The sequence below is a fragment of the Crotalus tigris genome, unplaced genomic scaffold, assembly GCF_016545835.1.
Source record: "Crotalus tigris isolate CLP2741 ecotype Arizona unplaced genomic scaffold, ASM1654583v1 scf7180000019100.1392032, whole genome shotgun sequence".
Lineage (NCBI taxonomy): Eukaryota > Metazoa > Chordata > Lepidosauria > Squamata > Viperidae > Crotalus > Crotalus tigris.
The window spans coordinates 321101-335087 of record NW_024097375.1 but is presented as its reverse complement, the minus strand read 5'-3'; the positions used below and the strand labels follow the sequence as shown (position 1 = coordinate 335087).

The 13987-nt window shown below is 44.3% G+C and overlaps 1 long non-coding RNA gene across 1 annotated transcript; it reads right to left on the bottom strand.

Annotated features, from left to right (window-relative positions):
- Positions 1-6681: 6681 nt before the first annotated feature.
- On the bottom strand, positions 6682-13158 carry LOC120315411. Its single transcript, XR_005558676.1, has 3 exons — positions 11290-13158; positions 10257-10381; positions 6682-7938 (listed from the first exon to the last, which is right to left on the bottom strand). It is a non-coding gene; the product is annotated as an uncharacterized LOC120315411 (long non-coding RNA).
- Between the last annotated feature and the right edge of the window lie 829 nt (positions 13159-13987).

The window sequence follows — 13987 nt, the reverse complement described above, 5'->3', positions numbered from 1 at the left end:
ACCAAACCTCATTAGAAACCAATGTACCAAAGGGGATTCAACAGTTTTCCTGGCCAACTACTTTGCTGAAGGCCAAAGGCTCTTCCATCTCCTTGGGACTTTCCTGGCCTTTCTCAGCATGGGGTCTTTCTAGAGGGACCAAGCCTCAGGTTGAGCTCTCGGGTCTGGAAGAAATTTCTTATCTCTGCCCTGAACCAAAGGCAATCCTCTCCCACAAAATAGACTGCTGAAATGAAGAACTCAGAGGCAGCCAGGAAGAAACTGTTTTTTATTTTGGCTTTTATGGAATACGGATGGGAGCTGCCTATGACTTCCAATATAGCAATAAATAAGTTATATTAAGTAATAAAAATTCAAGACAAAGAGGAAAAGGCAGAGGAAAAACATCAAAAAATACAACATTAAGAATGAAAAAATTAAAATTAGCCAAGAACATAATAAAAATGACCAGTAGGTAATGGGGTGGGAGCAGAACCTTAAAGAATTAAAAATGGGAGCTGACTACCAATATACATTATGTATATATATATTTAATTTAACAAATCTATATCCTCCCAATATCAGCTCCAGGAATTCTGGGCAACTTACAACTGTACCAAAACACAAAATAAAACAACAAGAACAGTGAATGGTAGCAGCGGATGAAAGCTCATCAGAGAGAAATCCAACCCTGGAAATAAGAAGGAATTTCCTGAGAGTGAAAACCATAAAGCAGTGGAACAGTTGGCCTCCTGCACTTGTCTATGGTACATTGTGGAGATTTTTGAGAAAAGATTGGGCAATCATTGTCTGAGTTGGTATGAGGAGCCCTTCCTTGGGCAGGGGGTTGGAACTAGAAGTCCCTTCCACCTGAGCACTCTATCATTCCTTTTGTGCCTTCTGCCACAATGATTGTGCTGCTTGTGAACAGATAGCTTCCCACATAAAAGGCAGAGGCCAAAGGTGACCAAGAGTGTCAGCCACTGGGTTATCCAGCCACTCCTAGTGCAAAGTGAGCTGCCCTCCTTGTGTAGGTTCAGAATGTGGCCATTTTTTCCTTGGTTGCCGAGGGAACAAAAAGCCACAAACCAGTGGACAGTTGCCCGTTTGTGCTTGACCAGGGAACTGGCAGGGAGAAATCCCTGTTTGTCCCTGGTCATGGGAGCACGAAAGTTTTTCAGAGTAAGTGTGGCCATCTCAGATGCCAAGAAACTGTCAGTAGGGGAGAAAATCATGGTTCCCAAGTCTTCTGACTGGCTCACATCTATTTTCTCTTCTCTTCACAGAATATCTGGAATAATCTCAGATGTATGTTTTGCTGCTGTCTTCCTATGCTTCCTGACAGGTACCATGATTTCTCCTTAAACCCTGGGCGTGGTGGGGCACCATTGATGGATTGTGTAGCCTGTAAGAGCCTGTTCCTAAGATGGCTTCCTGTCCACAAAAGGCTTGCAGGGGCAAAACGATGGGCAGGCTGACTGCCAGTTTTAGAAAAGAGAGGCTGAGCTTGATGCGTGTTCTTTGACATGTCACCTTCTTCCTTTGATCAGGATTGAGGAGGCACAGGAAGGTGGTGAGCTGCAGAGCCCTTCTTGTCCTGAAAGGAATTCTCCACTTCCAGAGGTAAGGATGGCTTTGCAATATGTTTTTTTGGGAGGGGGATATTAATGCCTCAAAACCGGGTGGGGGAAGGAAGTAATTCTCACTCTTGTGCTTGCTAGCCAGCCTAGCAAACGCCAAGAAGAACCCCTTGGATTTGTGGAATAATTTTGATGGCTTGGAAGGGGAAATACAGGGAAATAGGAGGGAAGAGTCATTTTGAGCCTCTTCCCATTGGCTCAATATTCCACGTTCTGCTGTTTCTTTGCCCTGTACAATGTAGCCCCCCTCTCCTGGGAATACAGACAATATCCTATCACATGGAGAGAACTTTGATTTATACCTTCAAATGAACCATTGTTACTTTCAAGCATTGATGGTTGATCAGGTGACTGCCCGGAGCCCCTGGAAGGAGGAGAAATTTCCTGTTTCGACAAGGTATGTGTCCTCAGCTTAGGAATTCTGAAGCTCCCGAGAAGGCAGCTACACTAAAGCCCTAAAGAGGAAGGCTAGAAGAAGTGTTTGCAGAGGGGAGGCATCTCTACCCTCTACCTCTGCTTCTGCTAAAGGAGGAATGACTCTGGGCAACCCTCTTGGCAGGCTGGCCTCTTGAAGCCTCCACATGTCCAGTCTTAAAAAGGGGCCCATGACTAATTTTGATCGTTGGTCCTTCATTCTCTCCTCAGAAATGACAAGAGTGCATGGAGGCTGCAGCTCACCACAATTTTGGAGAACACCAATGAATCGGTAAGACCTGCCCAGCTCATCACGATGGCAATAGTAGAAGCCTTGTCATAGCAGGTTTGTTGATATGTTAACATAATGTCTGCACTGTTATTTCAGGATTCATTGGAGCTCTTCCAAAACTGGGAATCAGGGGATGGTCTGAGAGGGAGTCCCTGTCTTCCGAGGTAGGTAGTATCTCAGAGGGTGAAGACTCCTGCTTGTTTAGTGGGAGCTTGCAGGGTAGAAAAAGATGGACAGGCTAAGTTGCCCATCTTGGAAAGAAGAAACTAACCTGATGCCCTTAAACATTTCACCTTCTTCCTTTGGACAGGAGTGAGGGGGCAGAAGACAAAGCTGAGCAAGAGGAGAATTCTCCTCATGGGGACTCAACGCCCACCCCACTGGTAAGAAAGATTTGGCACTGGGGCTGATAGAGGCTATGCACCCTACGCTTCAGCCATCTTATTGGGATGCAGAGAGCTTTGGAATAAGCCTCGATTCTGTCATTTGCAGGGTTTGGTATGAGGAGCCCTTCCTTGGGCAAGGGGTTGGAAGTAGAAGTCCCTTCCACCTGAGCACCCTCTCATTCCTTTTGTGCCTTATGCCACAATGACAGTGCTTCTTGTGAAGAGACAACTTCCTACATGAAAGGCAGAGACCAAAGGCGACCAAGAGTGTCAGCCACTGGGTTACCCAGCCACTCCTAGTACAAAGTGAGCTGCCCTCCTTGTGTAGGTTCAGAATGTGGCCTTTGTTTCCTTGGTTGCCAAGGTAACAAAAAGCCACCAAACAGTGGACAGTTGCTCATTCGTGCTTGACCAGGGAACCGGCAAGGAGAAATCCCTGTTTGTCCCTGGTCATGGGAGCACAAAATTTTTTTAGAGTAAGTGTGGCCATCTCAGATGCCAGGAAACTGTCAGTAGGGGAGAAAATCATGGTTCCCAAGTCTTCTGATTGGCTCACATCTATTTTCTCTTCTCTTCACAGAATATCTGGAAGAATCTCAGAAAAATCTTTTGCTGCTGTCTTCCTGTGCCTCCTGACAGGTACCATGATTTCTCCTTATACCCTGGGCGTGGTGGGGCACCCTTGATGGATTGCGGAGCCTGTAAGAGCCTCTTCCTAAGATGGCTTCCTGTCCACAAGAGGCTTGCAGGGGCAAAACGATGGGCAGGCTGACTGCCAGTTTTAGAAAAGAGAGGCTGAGCTTGATGGATGTTCTTTGACATGTCACCTTCTTCCTTTGATCAGGATTGAGGAGGCACAGGAAGGTGGTGAGCTGCAGAGCCCCTCTTGTCCGGAAAGGAGCTCTCCATGTCCAGGGGTAAGGATGGCTTTGCAATATGTTTTGGGGCGGGTGTTAATGCCTCAAAAGCAGGTGGGGGAAGGAAGTAATTCTCACTCTTGTGCTTGCTAGCCAGCCTAGCAAATGCAAGAAGAACCCCTTGGATTTGTGGAATAATTTTGATGGCTTGGAAGGGAAAATACTGGGAAATAGGAGGGAAGAGTCATTTTGAGCCTCTTCCTATTGGCCCAATATTCCACATTCTGCTGTCTCTTTGCCCTCTACAATGTAGCCCCCCTCTCCTGGGAATACAGACAATCACATGGAGAGAACTTTGATTTATACCTTCAAATGAACCATTGTTACTTTCAGGCATTGATGAGTCATCAGATGACTGCCTGGAGCCCCTAGAAGGAGGAGAAATTTCCTATTTGGACAAGGTATGTGTCCTCAGCTTAGGAATTCTGAAGCTCCCGAGAAGGCAGCAACACTAAAGCCCTAAAGAGGAAGGCTAGAAGAAATGTTTGCAGAGGGGAGGCATCTCTACCCTCTACCTCTGCTTCTGCTAAAGGAGGAATGACTCTGGGCAACCCTCTTGGCAGGCTGGCCTCTTGAAGCCTCCACATGTCCAGTCTTAAAAAAGGGCCCATGACTAATTTTGATCCTTCATGGTCCTTCATTCTCTCCTCAGGAAGGACAGATGGAGGCTGCAGCTCACCATGATTTTGGAGGAGAACATCAATGAATCAGTAAGGCCTGCCCAGCTCATCAGGATGGCAATAGCAGAAGCTTTTTTATAGCAGATCTGTTGATATGCCAACAAAATGTTTGCACTGTTATTTCAGGATTCATTGGAGCTATCCCTATACTGAGAAAAGGGTGATGGCCCGAGAGGGAGTCCCTGCCCTCTTTGCGCAGGTTCAGAATGTGGCCATTTTTCCCTTGGTTGCCAACGGAACAAAAAGTCACCAACCAGTGGACAGTTGGCCATTCATGCTTGGACCAGGGAAATAGATAGAAGATATCCCTATTCGTCCCTGGTCATGACTGCAAAAAAATTTTTGGGAGTAAGTGTGGCCATCTCAGATGCCAAGAAACTGTCAGTAGGGCAGAAAATCATGGTTCCCAAGTCTTCTGACTGGCTCACATCTATTTTCTCTTCTCTTCACAAAATATCTGGAATAATCTCAGATACGTATTTTGCTGCTGTCTTCCTGTGCCTCCTGACAGGTGCCATGATTTCTCCTTAAACCCTGGGCGTGGTGGGGCACCATTGATGGATTGTGTAGCCTGTAAGAGCCTGTTCCTAAGATGGGTTCCTGTCCACAAGAGGCTTGCAGGGGCAAAACGATGGGCAGGCTGACTGCTGGTCTTAGAAAAGAGAGGCTGAGCTTGATGGATGTTCTTTGACATGTCATCTTCTTCCTTTGATCAGGATTGAGGAGGCACAGGAAGGTGGTGAGCTGCGAGCCCTTCTTGTCCTGAAAGGAGTTCTCCATGTCCAGGGGTAAGGATGGCTTTGCAATGTTTTTTTTTTTGGGGGGGGGGTGTTAATGCCTCAAAACCGGGTTGGGGAAGGAAGTAATTCTCACTCTTGTGCTTGCTAGCCAGCCTAGCAAACGCCAAGAAGAACCCCTTGGATTTGTGGAATAATTTTGATGGCTTGGAAGGGAAAATACAGGGAAATAGGAGGGAAGAGTCATTTTGAGCCTCTTCCCATTGGCTCAATATTCCACGTTCTGCTGTCTCTTTGCCCTGTACAATGTAGCCCCGCTCTCCTGGGAATACAGACAATCTCCTATCACATGGAGAGAACTTTGATTTATACCTTCAAATGAACCATTGTTACTTTCAAGCATTGATGGGTGATCAGGTGACTGCCCGGAGCCCCTGGAAGGAGGAGAAATTTCCTGTTTCAACAAGGTATGTGTCCTCAGCTTAGGAATTCTGAAGCTCCCGAGAAGGCAGCTACACTAAAGCCCTAAAGAGGAAGGCTAGAAGAAGTGTTGCAGAGGGGAGGCATCTCTACCCTCTACCTCTGCTTCTGCTAAAGGAGGAATGACTCTGGGCAACCCTCTTGGCAGGCTGGCCTCTTGAAGCCTCCACATGTCCAGTCTTAAAAAAGGGCCCATGACTAATTTTGATCGTTGGTCCTTCATTCTCTCCTCAGAAATGACAAGAGTGCATGGAGGCCGCAGCTCACCACAATTTTGGAGAACCCCAATGAATCGGTAAGGCCTGCCCAGCTCATCACGATGGCAATAGTAGAAGCCTTGTCATAGCAGGTTTGTTGATATGTTAACAGAATGTCTGCGCTGTTATTTCAGGATTCACTGGAGCTATCCCAAAATTGGGAAACAGGTGATGGCCTGAGAAGGAGTCCCTGTCTTCCGAGGTAGGTAGTATCTCAGAGGGTGAAGACCCCTGCTTGTTCAGTAGGAGCTTGCAGGGTAGAAAAAGATGGACAGGTTAAGTTGCCCATCTTGGAAAGAAGAAACTAACCTGATGCCCTTAAACATTGCAGCTTCTTCCTTTGGACAGGAGTGAGGGGGCAGAAGACAAAGCTGAGCAAGAGGAGAATTCTCCTCATGGGGACTCAACGCCCACCCCACTGGTAAGAAAGATTTGGCACTGGGGCTGATAGAGGCTATGCACCCTACGCTTCAGCCATCTTATTGGGATGCAGAGAGCTTTGGAATAAGCCTCGATTCTGTCATTTGCAGGGTTTGGTATGAGGAGCCCTTCCTTGGGCAAGGGGTTGGAAGTAGAAGTCCCTTCCACCTGAGCACCCTCTCATTCCTTTTGTGCCTTATGCCACAATGACAGTGCTTCTTATGAAGAGACAACTTCCCACATGAAAGGCAGAGACCAAAGGCGACCAAGAGTGTCAGCCACTGGGTTACCCAGCCACTCCTAGTACAAAGTGAGCTGCCCTCCTTGTGTAGGTTCAGAATGTGCCCTTTGTTTCCTTGGTTGCAGAAGGAACAAAAAGCCACCAAACAGTGGACAGTTGCTCATTCGTGCTTGGACCAGGGAAACAGCTGGGAGATATCCTTATTTGTCCCTTGTCATGGCAGCACGAAACTTTTTTGGAGTAAGTGTGGCCATCTCAGATGCCAAGAAACTGTCAGTAGGGGAGAAAATCATGGTTCCCATGTCTTCTGATTGGCTCACATCTATTTTCTCTTCTCTTCACAGAATATCTGCAAACATCTGAGAAAGATCTTTTGCTGCTGTCTTCCTGTGCCTTCTGACAGGTACCATGATTTCTCCTTATACCCTGGGCGTGGTGGGGCACCCTTGATGGACTGCAGAGTCTGTAAGAGCCTCTTCCTAAGATGGCTTCCTGTCCACAAGAGGCTTGCAGGAGCAAAACGATGGGCAGGCTGATTGCTGGTCTTAGAAAAGAGAGGCTGAGCTTGATGGATGTTTTTTGACATGTCACCTTCTTCCTTTGATCAGGATTGAGGAGGCACAGGAAGGTGGTGAGCTGTGGAGCCCCTCTTGTCCTGAAAGAAGCTCTCCATTTCCAGGGGTAAGGATGGCTTTGCCAAATGTTGGGGGGGGGGTGTTAATGCCTCAAAACCGGGTGGGGGAAGGTAGTAATTCTCACTTGGGGGAACCTAGCCAGCCTAGCAAACGCAAAAAGAATCTCTTGGATTTGTGGAATAATTTTGATGGCTTGGAAGGGAAAATACTGGGAAATACTAAAGAACAGCCATTTTGAGCCTCTTCCTATTGGCCAAATATTCCACGTTCTGCGGTCTTTTTACCCTCTGCAATGTAGCCCCCCTCTCCTGGGAAAACAGACAATCTCCTATCACATGGAGAGAACTTTGATTTATCTCTACCCTCTACCTCTGGTTCTGCTAAACACTGGGAAAAGGGTGATGGCCCGAGAGGGAGTCCCTGTCTTCCAAGGTAGGTAGCATGTCAGAGGGTGAAGACGTCTGCTTGTTCAGTAGGAGCTTGCCGGGTAGAAAAAGATGGACGGGCTAAGTTGCCCATCTTGGAAAGAAGAAACTAACCTGATGTCAAACATTTCACCTTCTTCCTCTGAACAGGACCGAGATGGTGGTGGAAGAAGAGCATGTAACCCCCTCCTCAGTGGTAAGAAAAGTTTGGCAATGGGGCCAATGCACCCTCTGCTTCAGCCATCTTATTGGGATGCAGAGAGCTTTGGATTGAGCCTCAATACTGTCATTTGCAGGATTCGATGGAAACACTGGTGGGGTCCAGGACCAGCAGCCTGGAGGAGGTGGACTCCATCATGTCCATCATTTTCGATGAGTCAGAGGAACGCCTGGAGCAGGCTGTAGTGGCTTCTGAGGCTGAACGGTCTTCAGTCCCTGGGTAAGAAAGACAAATGTTTTTTGTTGGGGAGGGATGGAGGCCTTCTATTCAGTTTTCCTAACCTGTGTGAACTGTGTTGGAATGCTCTGGGTGCTGGAGCAAGATGAAAGCTGGCCCTTGGGACAACATAGTTAGGCTAACCTTTTGCACCCAACTCTGCTGTGATTGGTTTATTTACCAGAAAGTACCAGGGAAGGGGCCCCTGTAATGGACTGGTGTCCTGCATGGATGTACTGTAATCCACTATGCCTTTCCTTTTTCTGCATCATCCTCTGCAGCACCCTGCTGCTTCCAGGCAGGGTTTTAACAGGGAAAGAGTAGAGAGCCTCCTTTTCTGGGGGGGATGGGTGGGCTGGATGTGGGGATTCCACCAACTCCGGAAATGTATCCAGCAACAGAAGCATTGTTCTGCTCAGGCATCCCCATTCAATAGGCCCCTTTTAAGGAATTCTGAGTCTCTTTTGTCCTGATGGCTAAAAAGGAATCATTATCATTCATAGGATTCTCCTGAGGAAGGGGAAGCCAACCTAGACGATTTCAGCAGCCTGGAAGAGGACTCTTGGGACCTCACTCTTTAATTCATAGAGGTACAGGAAATGGAAGCAGTGACATATTTTATTTTCTTGGGTTCCAAGGTCACTGCAAACGGTGACTGCAGCCATGATTTAAAAGAGCCTTGCTCCTTGGAAAGAAAGCTATGGTAAACCTAGACAGCGAATGAAAAAGCAGAGACATCAGGTTGCCAATAAAGGTCGTAGAGTCAAAGCTATGGTTTTCCCTGTAGTAACGCATGGCTGTAAGATTTGGACCATATGAAAGGCTACGGACTGAAGAACTGATGCTTTTGATTTGTGGTGTTGGACAAGACTCTTGAAAGGCCCTTGGACTACAAGAAGATGAAATCAGTCAATCCTAAAAAAAATCAACCCTGACTGTTCTTTGGAATGACAGATACTGATGCTGAAGCTCAAATATTTTGGCCACGTAACGAGAGGAGAGGACTTATTGTAATAGACCCTGAACTTTGGAAAGGTTGAAAGCAAAAGGAGAAGGGGAGGGCAGTGGATGAGATGGTTAGATAGTGTCATTGAGGCAATGAACATGAATTTGGGCAAATTCCAGGAGACAGTGGAGGACATGGGGGCCTGGTCATGCTATGGTCCATGGGGTCACAAAGGTCAGATATGATTGAGCAATTGGAAAAAAAACACAACCTCTTTGAGACTTTGTGATTTAAGAAACTAAGCACAGGAGGGAACTAAAGATTCAAGGCAGAAAAAGAAAAAAAAAAGAAATGAAAAACCTGTCTCTTGTCTTTGGTCAGTTTGGAACCTGTAAAATGACAAGGGGCAATGGACTCACTATTCCTGCACAGAAACCTATGGCTCTGAGACTAAGAATCTCATCTCTCACGTCCAACTGGTGCATCAATTGTGCCTATTCCTAGAATAAGAGGCCCATCAGATGATCCTTGACACACTAGCCATCTCATGACTGCACTGGACTATTATGCAGCTCCACTGGTGCTGAGCAATCGATTTCAAAGCCTCCCCCTAGAAGAAAGCATACAGACACCTGGAAGAGAGGCATTCTCACTTGGAAAAGAAGCACCATCAAGTGTTCCTGTAATTGGAAGAAAAGCAACCCAGTCTTCCCTAGGAAGAAAAGGCATGTGTTAGTGATAGGAGATTCAATTCTCAAGGGACAGAACCAACCATTTGTAGACCAGACATCCAATCTAGGGAGGTTTGTTGTCTCCCCAGAGCACAGATCAAATATGTAGCCAATAACCTTACTAAAATGATTGCTACCCCTTTCTTCTCCTTCTCGTAGGGATCAAGGATGTGACAATGAACCTAGAAACAATATTGAGAGATTACGAGCAGTTAGGCAAAAAAGTTAAGGAATTATTGTAAGAGCACAAGTGTTTTTTCATCTGTCCTTCCAACAAAGGTCAACATCCAATGAGAGAACAAAGGATTATAGAAATGAACCACTGGCTTAAGGGTTAGTGCCACCAAGAGAACTTCGGATTCCTAGACCATGGTCTGCACTACCTGTATGAAGGGCTTTTGGAAAGGAAGAGTGCATTAAGGAAGAGTTCACTTTGAAGCCTTAAAGTTAAGAGGATATATAGAATCATCTAAAGATTGTGATTAAAGGGTCCCAAACTCTTTACACAGAGTGCTACTCAAACCAGGAGAGGGATGAAGCATGAGGGGGAGGTTCAGAAGCACAACCCCTTAATTGTGCCAGGGACAATTACACCAATGGAGGTGACGATTATTTGGAAAGGCTCTGCAAATATTGTCACCTTCCACTGCAAGCTGTAAAGGTCTTTCCAGAAATCCAGAAGGCTCATCTTCTTAAGATTGCCAGGCTGGCCAGGTTTCCCAGGAGAGATTTCTTCACATACGGACCAACAGCACGACAATGAATCTAGAAACAAAATCGAGAGATTCCCAACAGTTAGGCAAGAAAATTAAGAAATTAGGAGCACAAGTGGTGTTTTCATCTGTTCTTCTAACAAAAGGTCAACATCCAATGAAAGAACAAAGGATTATAAAAATGACCACTGAGTTAAGGGTTGGTGCCAAGAGAACTTTGGATTCCTAGATCATGCTCTGCACTACTTACATGAAGGGCTTTTGGTAAAGAATGGGCTGCGCCACACAAGAACTGGGAAGAATGTATGCAGGAAACAACTGGCTCAACTTACCAGAAGGGCTTTAAACCAGAAAAGAGGGAGGAGGGCGACCAATCTTTAGGATCTTTAGGATGATCTTTAGAATCTTTGGGACTTAATTTCAAGTACAAATCCTAAGACAACCAATCAAATAATGAGATAGGAAGTGATAGAAAGGGAAAAAATCCTCAGATATAAAGTAGGAGACATAGAAAGCATAACTAGGATCTACCACAAAAGACTCAAATGATTATACACAATATAGCAAACGGGATTCAGCAGTTTCCCCGGTCAACTACTTTGTTGAAGGCCAAAGCAAGGCAATCCTCTCCCACAAAATAGTCAGACTGCTGAAATGAAGAACTTGGAGGCAGCCAGGAAGAGGCTGTTTTATATTTTGGCTTTTATGGAATGTGTATGGGAGCTGCCTATGACTTCCAATATAGCAATAGATAAGTTATATTAATAAAATGCAATATGAAACCATAGAAAGAGGAAAAACTTCAAAATATTTTCCCAGTATTTTCTCCTCCATGTCATCAAGATCTTTCCATGAATCCAAGAGTTTGCTGGGCTGGCTGGCTGGGTTCAAGTCCTCCCTTCCCTCCACCCGGTTTTGAGGCAGGAACCCCCACTGTCCATGATGTAAAACCATCCTTACCTCTGGGAATGAAGATGTCTTTCCGTGATAAGAGTGGCTCTGCTGCTCATCCCATTCCTGTATCTCATCAGTCCTGACCAAAAGAAGAAGGTGACATGTCAAACAACATTCATGTAGCCCAGCCTCTCCTTTCTAAGACCAGCCAGTCAGTTTGCCCATCTTTTTGCCCCTGCAAGGCTCTTATGGATAGGAAGCAATCTTGGGGAAAGACTTTTACAGATTGCAGTCCAACAATGGTGCCCCACCATGCTCAGGGTTTAAGGAGAAGGTCGTAGTATCTGTCAGGTGGCACAGGAAGGTCTTCTATATTGGTGTTCATACAACAGAAAAGGAATGAACACCTGAGAATTTTCCAGATGTTCTGTGAAGAGAAGAGAAATAGATATGAGTCAGAAGAATTGGGAAGTATGACTTTCTCCCCTACTACCAGTTTCTTGTGATTTGAGATGGCCACACTTACTCTCAAAAGCCTTTGTGCTGCCATAACCAAGCTAGGTGTTGTTATTTCACTGCACGAAGCAAGAATGGGCAGCTGTGGATTAGCTGGTGGCTTTTCAGGCAAACTCACAGCCTCATTCCCTCGGCAACCAGGGAAACAATGGCCACATTTTGGACCTTCAGAAAGAGGGCATCTCACTTTGGACTAGGAGTGGCTCAACAGCCTGGTAGCTGTCTCTCTTGGTGGCCTTTGGCCTGCCTTTCCTGTGGGAAGCTGTCTGTTCATGAATAACAGAGAAGCACAATAATTGTAGCACAAAGCACAGAGGGAATTATAGAATCCTAGGATGGAAGGAACTCCTAGTCCAACCTCCTGCTCAGATAAATGATTGCCCAATCTTTTCTTGAAAATTTCCACAATGGAGCACACACAATTCCACAAGGCAAATTGTTCCACTGCCTAACAGTTCTCACTCTCGGGAAATTCCTCCTTATTTCCAGGGTTCTTTCTTTTGGCTAATGTACATTTTCAGATTGAATACCAGTTGAGCGGATGAAAGGGAATTATGCATATTAAACTGAGTCTATAATATTCAAAGCATATGGAATATTTGTGACTTGATAACTAATGAACTACCTGTTAATTGTTCTCTTTTAGATTTAGTTCATCTCTGACAACCAGTGATGTCTAGATTATGTTAAGGGCACATTCTTGTGGCAAGTGTTTGAAGACTTCCCAGTCTGTGCTGCATAGATCAACACCCCTTCTGAGATTGTTGGAGAAGTGTGTTAGTCTGTGTGTTAGCCTCAAAACAGAAAGAATCTGGTTAAAGGGCAAAGGAACAAACTTAAATTATCTGTTTTCTAATAAAGTAGGCTAGTCTGAAAAGTTGCTATCAACCTTCTGCCAATAATAATGAATGGGGTCATTGGAGGTCTTCAAGCCTAACACCCTGCTCAAGCAGAAGGCGTTTTATCACTCTGGACAAATGGCTATCCAATCACTTCTTAAAAGAGAGGAGTGGTGAAGTTATGAAGCACTTACAACCTCTGAAGGGAAGTCATTCGACTGATTAGTTTTTCTCAGGAAATTTCTCCTAAGTTCCAAGTTGGATCCCTCTCTGATAAGTTTCCAACTGTTACCTCAGTGGTTGGGTGCACAGAACATGCTAAACTAAAAGCAAACAAACTGCATTAATGTGCAGCCATATTGGGTTTCCAGTTTTGCACAGTAGCACAAGTAGCCGAGGGATTGCGGGGCTCCGCACTTTACAGCCTTTTTTGTTTGGGGACCCTAACTATTCCCAGAAAAACACTTACTTGACTCATCTCTTGCACTTACAACAATATCTACAAAACTATGGAAAGACCTTTTGGTCCAGTGGAGCATATTGATTAGGAAAGATGTTTGGCAAAAAAAAAAAAAAGGCTAAAGTTAGAATTAAGAAATTAGATGATGGGTCTTATCAGATGGAATATTTAAAGATTAAGCACTTGTTTGAATATGGTTAGAGAAATAAAATTTTGGATATAAATGAAATTTAGTTTAAGAGGGATAGGTTCTTTAACAGGTTTTTTAATGATATGAGAAATATAAAAATGTTGGGATGATTTATATGAGGCAAATGTTTTAGATACTCAAATGTAATGGATTTTGAGAAAATTTCAATTAATAAGAATGTTTTGAATAGTTCTAAAAGATTAGCTATGGATTTATTAGACAGAATACTTAAAGATTAAATATTTGTTGAATATGGTTAAAAAGAATAGAAAATTTTTTGGACATAAATGTATTAGCTTAAGAGGGACATATTTTTCAAGTAGTATAGTATTTCCTTTTTTCTTTTTTGTTTTTGTTTTAAGATACGAGAAATGTAAAATTGTTGGGATGGCTTGTATGAGGAAAAAGACTTAAATACTTAAGTGTAATTAATTCTAAGAAAATCTTAACAGGTAAAAATGTTTTTTAAACATTGTGGGGAAAATAAATTTAAATAAGAACAAAACAGGATCTATGATAAGGTGATCAAGATGATTAATTAGAAAAGCTTCATATTGATGCAGTTGTTACTTATAGAAATACTAGAAAAATGTTTATATCCAATTGTTATCTATCAAAATACTAAGAAATGTACTAATTTAAGGTTGATAAATGAGAATATTATTGGAAGAAGAGAAAATCAAGAAAAGCTACTATGTGGATTATGGAATTAAGGAAACTAATTGTTGTTGTTTGTAACCAAGACAATACACTGTTTAC